We start from the raw sequence: 9,764 nt of genomic DNA on the forward strand, positions 1-9,764 counted from the left end.
ATAACCATAGGAGTATTTCCCTTCTTAGTGTGACTGGTAAAATATATGGTAGAATACTCATTGATAGGGTTAGGCATATGACAGAGGAGCTAGTTGGAGAAGAACAAGGGGGATTTAGGAAGGGAAAAGGGTGTGTAGATCAGATATTTGTTCTAAGATGTTTAGTGGAGAAGTATATAGAGAAGGGAAAGAAAGTGTATGCTGCCTTCATGGACTTGGAGAAAGCTTATGACAGAATAGATAGGCAAGGTATGTGGAAGGTATTAAGAATATATGGAGTGGAGGGGAAATTGCTGAGTGCTGTGAAGAGTATGTACGAAGGAGCCAGGGCTACGGTGCGAGTGGATGGTGAGCTGAGTGAGTTCTTTGATCTCAATGTAGGACTGAAACAGAGTTGTGTGATGTCTCCATGGCTGTTTAATATATACATGGATGGGGTTGTAAAGGAGGTGCAAGGTAGGACAGTGGATGTGGGGGTGGCTCTAATGAATGAAGGTGAGATTTGGAAGATTCCGGTGTTGCTGTTTGCTGATGATACAGTATTGTTGAGTGAAGATGAATGGGAGTTGCAAGGTTTGGTGAATGAATCTGGGACAGAGTGTAGGAGGAGGAAACTGAAAGTTAATGTAAACAAAAGTAAAGTTATGGTGTTTGAGAGGAATGAAGTCACAGAATGTACAGTGAGGTGGGATGGTGAGGATATGGAGAATGTGAGTGCATTCAAGTACTTGGGTAGTGTGATGAGTAAGGATGGAACTTTGGGGGATGAAGTGCATGAAAGGGTACAGCAGGGAAGGAAGGTTGTTGGTTCACTGAAGGCAGTGATGAGAAATAGGGAGGTGAGTATGGAAGTTAAGAAGTCACTGCATGATAGTATTGTGATCCCTACCCTGACGTATGGAAGCGAGGCGTGGAACTTGCAAGAGGGGAACAAGTCAAGAGTGAGAGCAGTGGAAATGAGTTACTTGAGAGGAGCATGTGGAGTGACATGGAGGGACAGGTTGACGAATGAAGAAGTGAAGGAACGTTGTGGGGTGGATGTGGATGTGGTTGAGAAGATTAGGCGAAATACACTGAGGTGGTTTGGGCATGTGGAGAGAATGGGGAATAAACGACTGACTAAGACGGTGTATGTAGGTGAGGGAGGGGTAGACTGAGGATGAGGTGGAGGGATGGAATTGAGAGGTATATGAGGGAGGGGGGAGTGAGTTGGGGGGAGGGTAGTCAAATGGTGGGTGACAGAGCGACTTGGAGGCGTTTTGTCAGGGGGCCACCTTTTGCGGAATTAGGGCGTCGGGCTATAGATAGATAGATAGAAGTATTAGCAGCGGACATTGAATGAGTCTGGGGTTTTATGCTGTGGGTGTATTTGGGGGAGGGTTTTGTCTGGGTCAGTGGCGGATTAAGGGGGGCGTTAGGGGGCCGCCATGGGCCCAGGCCCAAAGGGGGCCCATACAGTCTGCCAGACTGCCAGTCGTATTTCTGATTTTCGATAAGTGTGTGTGTGTGTGTGTGTGTGTGTGTGTGTGTGTGTGTGTGTGTGTGTGTGTGTGTGTGTGTGTGACCTGTCAGGGGGGCCCATGATTGCCTCACCGCCCTGGGCCCAAGACACCCTTAATCCGCCACTGGCTGGTGTGCTTATATTTTAAAGTGAGTACAGTTGACTTCTGAATATGGATATAACTAATAGGAATGTAAACTATATGAGAAAAGCTTATTCTGAATGTGATTAGTGAACTGAGCAGCTAAAAACAGGTGAGGGTATTTACATATATCAATGCCTGTGAAATGGCAGGGCATTGGACAAAGGGTGACAGTAAACTTGATAGAATCACGTAGAAATGTCCTAATTTTGGTTGTAAATATGTGTGGGTATGGGCGTAGATGTGCGTAGGTGTGAGTGAATTCCATGCAAGCACAACATAGTATTCAAGATGAGAGTGGCCCAATTACGTCAGATGTAAACAAACTGACTTGTGAGAGGGTCAGTGAAGGCAACATCTAACCTCTCCATTTCGAAAATCTCTCCTAGATTGAATAAAATCGTCTGGAGATGGCAAGGATAAAAATAAAGGACGTTACCGCATTGAAAGAATAATTACTGAAAATGGAAAGATCCTAAAATGGAGGGAAATTGAAGAGAAGAAAGAAAAGCAGAGAGAGGAGAGGTAAAAAGTGAAAGTGGTGAGGCTTAGGTAGGCTAGATGTGGAGCAAGGAGTAGGGAGGTGGGGGTGGAAACTAACAAGTGGTGGGGGTAGTAGAAGAGGGGGGAGTAGGTGAAGGTTACAGAGAAGGGTGGGTGGGTGAGAAGACGATGAAGAAGTGAGGAAACGCGAAACAAAGAGAAGAGGAGGAAGAGAAGTTGCATTAATGAAGGAAGGAAAAGTAAATGTATGTAAATGGGAGCTGGAAGAAGGGAAGCGTAAAAGAGGGCTGAGTTAAATAAGTGGAAGAATAAAAAGATGGGAAACGAGAAGTGTTAAAAAAAAATAAAACAAGAGCAAAGTGGATGAAGATGAAGTGGTAAACCTGCGTAAGAGAACTGACGGAAGGAAAGAATGGAAAACTAATTTATTTTGTCCCTCATCCCCCCTCCATTTTATTATTATTATTTTTTTTTAGTGAGGTAATAATCAGTGCTCACGTACGAATCCGCCCCGACACGTAGCGATGAAACTGTCCTATAATAAACTACTGTCCATTTCAACCGCTAACAGTGACGCAGTGCATGGGGGCGGCAATAATTATAATAATTATAATAATAATAATAATAATAATAATAATAATAATAACACTGGTATTATCGAAGTTCCAACTTTCCTCCTCCTACTGCCTCTCGTACACACTACGCCAGTCGGCCACACCGTCTTCCCCAGAATGGAAGAAGGGAAACCCTGATACAGGGTAAGAAATATAACCGTGTGTGTGTGTGTGTGTGTGTGTGTGTGTGTGTGTGTGTGTGTGTGTGTGTGTGTGTGTGTGACCTGTCAGGGGGGCCCATGATTGCCTCACTGCCCTGGGCCCAAGACACCCTTAATCCGCCACTGGCTGGTGTGCTTATATTTTAAAGTGAGTACAGTTGACTTCTGAATATGGATATAACTAATAGGAATGTAAACTATATGAGAAAAGCTTATTCTGAATGTGATTAGTGAACTGAGCAGCTAAAAACAGGTGTGGGTGTTTACATATATCAATGCCTGTGAAATGGCAGGGCATTGGACAAAGGGTGACAGTAAACTTGATAGAATCACGTAGAAATGTCCTAATTTTGGTTGTAAATATGTGTGGGTATGGGCGTAGATGTGCGTAGGTGTGAGTGCATGGGTGCTGGTGTGAAGGGCATCAGAGCTCCCACATCTGACTGGTTTAAAAAAAAAAATGTGGGATTGTGGAGGAATAGAAATTGCCTGTCTCGAGGAGAGTTGCTCGAGAGAGAGAGAGAGAGAGAGAGAGAGAGAGAGAGAGAGAGAGAGAGAGAGAGAGAGAGAGAGAGAGAGAGAGAGAGAGAATTTTGATAATGATGGTGATAAAAATGATGATGATGAAAGAAAGGAATATGTAGAGTAAAAAATGACAAGAATACGAGACTAGGTGAGGGAAGCAGCTACAGGTGGGCGAGTCTAATGTTGGTGCTAATGTTGGGGTAAGAGGCGACTAGGGAGGAACAAACTACCATTGCTGTGCTGAGAGGCTGCATTGGTTACGAGGAGCACAACTATTACACATGCTCAAACTGCATGTGTGTGGGTACCAAGGAGTAGTGACTGTCCGGAAAAAGGTAGACTCTCTCTCTCTCTCTCTCTCTCTCTCTCTCTCCATCTTCCTTGGCCCTTGAGAACAAAACCAGACGCTGTTAAGATGCAGAGACACTTCCACACTCGAGACGATGGAACCCCTGAACATTTGAAAAACGTTTGGGCGGGGATGCCTTGGACGTTGTTGCCACTTCCTTAGCATTACTCTTAATAATGAAGCACTGTTGAATTTGCGTTTGTCTCCGGGTTAATTTCAGCTAAGAAGGCTTCCATAATACGCTTATCAATTTACCTAACTCTACCCGCCAAATATCGAGAAAACTACGGTGAATCGAGCAGGAGAGAGAGAGAGAGAGAGAGAGAGAGCGAGAGAGAGAGAGAGAGAGAGAGAGACTGTGTACTGAGGATAACGTAACGAGGCAAATAAACTTCAACACCTGGTGCACAAAGTCTCCAAAGTAGGTGTGGGTCGGTAAATAACACCAGTAATCATCAGCCAGTGTTTTGTGAGCCAGTAATCAAGGACGACTTTGGTGGAAGCATCTAAGTTTTCATGAAACTATGTGAGGATTAAGAACTTCCTGGTAGGTTGGCTCTTGAGAGAGAGAGAGAGAGAGAGAGAGAGAGAGAGAGAGAGAGAGAGAGAGAGAGAGAGAGAGAGAGGGATAAACGACCCAGCTTTTTCTTTCCCTGGTTCTGAGAGAAAAAATGAACGTGGCAGCCGTGTTTACTGTGGGGTGAAAAATGGAGGAGGGAAAACAGCCTGGGCCGTAATGATGCACGATGCAGGGAAACAGAGTGTAAATAGGTGTATGTTGACTTTCACAGAGTGAGAGAGAGAGAGAGAGAGAGAGAGAGAGAGAGAGAGAGAGAGAGAGAGCCACGTCTGGAGACCTCACAGTTTTATTATTTTTTCAAGTGCTGTGACCTTAACATCTAATATGAGCAAAGCTTCAGCACCACTACACACCATATTTAGCGACTAATGGCAAGGCAGGTTAGGCTAATGGAATATACCTGACACATAAATAATGTTAGTTTGTTGGATTAGTCTCCACAACGCGAAGTCTCTCCTACAGTAGTTATATAAAATATTCTTTAATCTTATAGTGTATATCTATCTATCTATCTGTTTATCTCTTTATCTACTTACCTATCTATGCAGAGAGAGAGAGAGAGAGATTTTCAAGAAAGTACGGTGGATTGGGAAACTGCGAAGGATGTATAATAATAGACGTGTCTGGCGTAGGGCAGGGGGGGTAGGAGTTAGGCAGTGATTCCCAAACTGTAGATATATATATATATATATATATATATATATATATATATATATATATATATATATATATATATATATATATATATATATATGTAGGTTTCCTAATACAAAAAAGACAGAACACCACAGAGTTAGTGTGTCGATTGCTACCCGTAGATTAGTGAGTATTAACCAGCAGTGCTCTTGCTATCATGTCAACTCAACGTGCTAATTATTCTTCAACTTTTTTTTTTTTTTTTTTTTTCGTAAACCAACATTAAACAAGGTCATTATCAAGGAAGGAATCTTATCCCGTTACTTTCCCTCAGCTGCTGTTAGTGTTCGGTACTTACAAGAAAAACACATACTATACATCCTATTCTTTCACACTGTGTTGTTATTCCACTTCGTCTTTCGCGAAGTGAATCTTAGGTAGGTCATGTCCGTCCGTTCGTCCGTTCCACGCCGTATCTCAGAAGCCATTTGTTGGAATTGTCTTATATTTTGTATGATCGTAGGACTATATAGAAGGTTGATGCCCGTCTTTTTGAAATTTTAAAAAAAGCAAAGATGGCCGACTTATGACCAATTATCTATTTTTGAAACTATAAATCCTTTACATATTCTTTACTTTAACAGATAGGTTTACAGGTTGTAACGAAGTGGAATATAGTCTCTCTGAGACTTGTAATATAAGTCGCGTTGATATTTCAAGAAGCAACATTATATCAGTTCTGTAATGAAAACTATTCGTACCGCTACTCACTTCTTTCCCCCAGTGACCCCTTCCAGCATTGACCAGTTTTCTCCTAGGCACTTATTCACACCCTATAGACCTTTTTTTTTTTTTTTTTTTTTCCAAACATCTAGTTTCCCTCATGGATATATTCTTCCTTATAGACTGACTATTCTCATGAGTCGATTTTCCCATGGACCTATTTTCCACTATGAACCTGTTGACCACCATGCACCAGTCTCCGGTGTCGACGTGCTTTCCCCCGTGGACCAATATTTCCTCTGTGGAACTATTTTCTCCTAGGGCTTACTTTCTCCTCGAACCTATCTTCTCCCTTTGACGTAGTTTTCCAATGGACATACATTTTTTTTTCTCTCTCGACCTATTTTTATTCTCCTTGACATTGAATCCCCACACCGACCTATTTTCTCCCGTGGACAATATTATGTTTACCTGTTGGACTTACCTGTATGTATTTACTCAGGCCCATTTCTCTCAAGGGCTTATTCCCCACGGACCTGTTTTCTTACATGAATCTGTTGCAGCCATACACCTATTTACCTGATGGACCTGTTACCCAATGGACCTATTCTCCTCCACTGACCCACCCACCCACCCAATAACTCACATACCAAACCACCTGCTGATCTCCGTTTCAGAAGTAGAACAATGGGTCGGCAAGTTCACACACACACACACACACACACACACACACACACACACACACACACACACACACACACACACACACACACACACACACACACACACACACACACACACACACACACACACACACACACACACACACACACACACACGCACGCGCACGCTAATACTTGAAAACAGTCCAGCTGTGAATAGACTGTTCCATAGACGTGGCCGGCTCAAACACTAACAGCAGTCATAGCTATCTTGTCCAGCGAATATCTGAAAAATTGTGGCCGACTTGGAAAGGGGAAAGAAAGACCCACTGGCATTACGACGCGGTCAAAATTAAAGGTAAACAAATTTCATAACAAAAAAAAAAAAAAAAGAAAGAACACGGAGAATAAATCGTCTATTGATGGGTACCAGGAGCTTTCGGCCGTATTCTTAAACATTTCCTTCCCTTGTAGAGGCATGGGAAGGAAATCTTTAGCCGAATTGGTATTCTTAAAAAATTCCTTCCCTTCCTGAGCCGCTCGAAGGGAAAGATTTTTCCTCTGGGCAGCAGAAATTATTGGAACTTGGAGGAATTCCTTGACCCGTCTCTTCAAAAATTCCTTCATAAGTTTTGTGCTTTCTGTTGTGATTCATTGTCTTATGTATATTTAAAATGTTGACGGAAGTTACTGTATAATTTGATTCATGCAGTTTACAACGCTATACTAATGTTTAAGCGCTATTTGTATCTCTTTAAAAGTGTTACCCATGTCGGTTGAGATAATTAGCCAGACATAAACAGAGCAGACGACGCACTACCTCCGATATTCATCCAGTCTTTTATGATCTGACACTGACAAATCTTATACATTATGGCCAGGGTCACACGAGGATTATTTTCAAGAAACATTTTGGTTGTTACTTTGCCCGAAAAAGGAAAATCTGACGTCAAGGTCACACGGGTGGTTCGGCTCATGTCTTCCAGCTGGAAGGAAACAAGTGAGCGCCGCCATGTGAGTACGTGAGACGGACGTTAATAAGTGATTCTTACACTTACCGATAACAACATTAAGCATAATGATATTCCTCGAATATAATTTATTATCAAAATATTGTCTTGAGGAGTGAACACCGCTGCGGTGTTGGCCAGAATGGCATTTATGGCTGAATACAAACCAACAGTATGGATGTGGTGGCGACCTCCCACATCTCAAATGTGTTGTGCTTTCAGTATCCAGCACGAGATATGCGTGTTTTGATGTATTAGTTTATAAATATTACGCTCCACCATACCAAATAACAGCAGGATTTGTCATTTTAGTTTAACAGGGCTACCAACCTGAACATTTTTTCTTCCCTTCCAAGGAAATCTTGAATCATACCGAAGGGAAAGAAAAATCCTTCAAAGGGAAGGAAAAGTTTAGGGAAGGAATTATTTTTAAGAATATGGCCGTTTCTATCGGACGATTAACATTCCTCCTCTTACTGGTTCCCTTCAACCTTTAGCTCTACGCCGCACTGTTGCATCTTTATATTTCTACTATCGCTGCTTCATTGGTCATTGCTCCTCTGAACTGCCTGCTTGCATCCCTTCACCACTATTGCTGGCGTGTAGCACCCGTCAAGCGACAAACTCTCATCCCTTTTATGTCCAACTATTTCATGCAAGATTTAACCGCTACTTCCAGTCCTTCATGTATGCAGCAGGTCAGCTTTGGAACTGTCTCCCACTGTCTGCATTTCCTACTACGTATAGCCTCTAGTCTTTGAAACGCAGACTGTCCAGGCATCCTGAAATGAACGGATTTTGAATTAGACTCTCAGTTATCTTTTTTTTTTTTTTCTTCTTCGTGGAGGGAACAATCTTGCGGGCTTCTGGCCTCTGGTTCCTTTTTCCTTACATAAAAAAAGGATCAAAGAAGAGAAGCACACACACACACACACACACCGCTCGCTGGTGCAGTGGTAACGTTCTCGCTTGCCAACTGGTGGACGAGAGTTCGCGCCTCGCTCAGGTTGCGAAAAGTTTCACTGGCGAAGTGGGTGGTTACTGTCCCCCTTGAACAAGGGGACGGGTGTGTACATGTGTGAAGATCACAGCCTTGCCCTTAGATCGGACTATATGAGCTCTCAGCTCCCTTCCGGGAGGGTAAAAGCTGACGATCACGACCATCAAGTGATCCTGACCGACCCGGTGAATTACACACACACACACATACACACACACACACACACACCACCACTGTCAAAAACGATTCATTCTCTCTTTCTCTCTCTCTCTCTCTCTCTCGATGTATCATATTTCTTTCCATCCTCTGGTCTCAAGCTGAAGAATCTACAATAGTATAGAGATAGATAGACAGATAGATAGATGGATAGATAGACTGGTAGATAGATAGATAGATAGGAAGATAGATTTATACGTATATATGTATATATATAGACACAGAAGCTGGAGGCCTGAAAAATGTTGGCTTGGGAAAGTATTTGGATATGAATTATAAGAAAAATTCGGGTTTGTTATTCCGTTGACATTCAAGGCATAAATATTAATTTTCTCCCGCGTTTATCCAGTCATCGTCTGTTTACAGTTACCGCCACACACTTCTATCTCCGTTCGGAAGGTGCTCTTCCAAATCTCGTGTCCCCTATCTCACCTATCCTTCAGTCTTGCCCATTATTTTGTCAGAACTGCCTTGTCTAAATTTTTCTTTCTTCACGTATTACCTATTATTTCCTTATACGAGTATGTCTCCATATCATGCTGTTGATGTTAGTCCTTCTATGCATCCTTCTTCAGAGTCGGGTCTCCCAGAGTTCCTCCTATGGCTTCTTTCATTTAATAATGAGTGGAAACAGTGCTTTCCAGGCAGCCAGCTGAAATACTTTGGGAAAAATAGGATGACCATAATTTATCCGAGCAAGCAGCCGGCTGCGAGGTTTAGTGAAAATACAAAGACCCTGGCAGTAAGCACAATATACAGTGCAGCAGTGCAGGGGCGTGAGAAAGGTACCCTGGGTCTGTGAGTTTTTAGTAATACAATAAATTTCCTTTAAGGTTTGCTGACATGAGTGGTCCTATCTTACGTTCATGATCCGGGCCTGTTGGGAGACCAAATGTTAGGATATGGTGGTGAGATTAAGGACGTGGTGGGGGGAGACTGTGTTGAAGGAGTGATATTATAGTGCTGTACTGTGATGACGAAGGTGGGAGGGGTAATTGTGGTGAGGTAGCGGGTGTATTGTGATAATGGATAAAGTGTAGTGGTGGTGGGATGATGTAGTAATAGAACGCACCTGAATGAGGGTGTAACAAATGTATGGTTGTGTGGTGAGTGATGGTTAGTGGTGGAGTAAAACGGGTGT

Source organism: Coenobita brevimanus, chromosome 6 (genome assembly GCF_032717465.1).
Source record: "Coenobita brevimanus isolate Jiangsu-jjx chromosome 6, ASM3271746v2, whole genome shotgun sequence".
Classification (NCBI taxonomy): domain Eukaryota; kingdom Metazoa; phylum Arthropoda; class Malacostraca; order Decapoda; family Coenobitidae; genus Coenobita; species Coenobita brevimanus.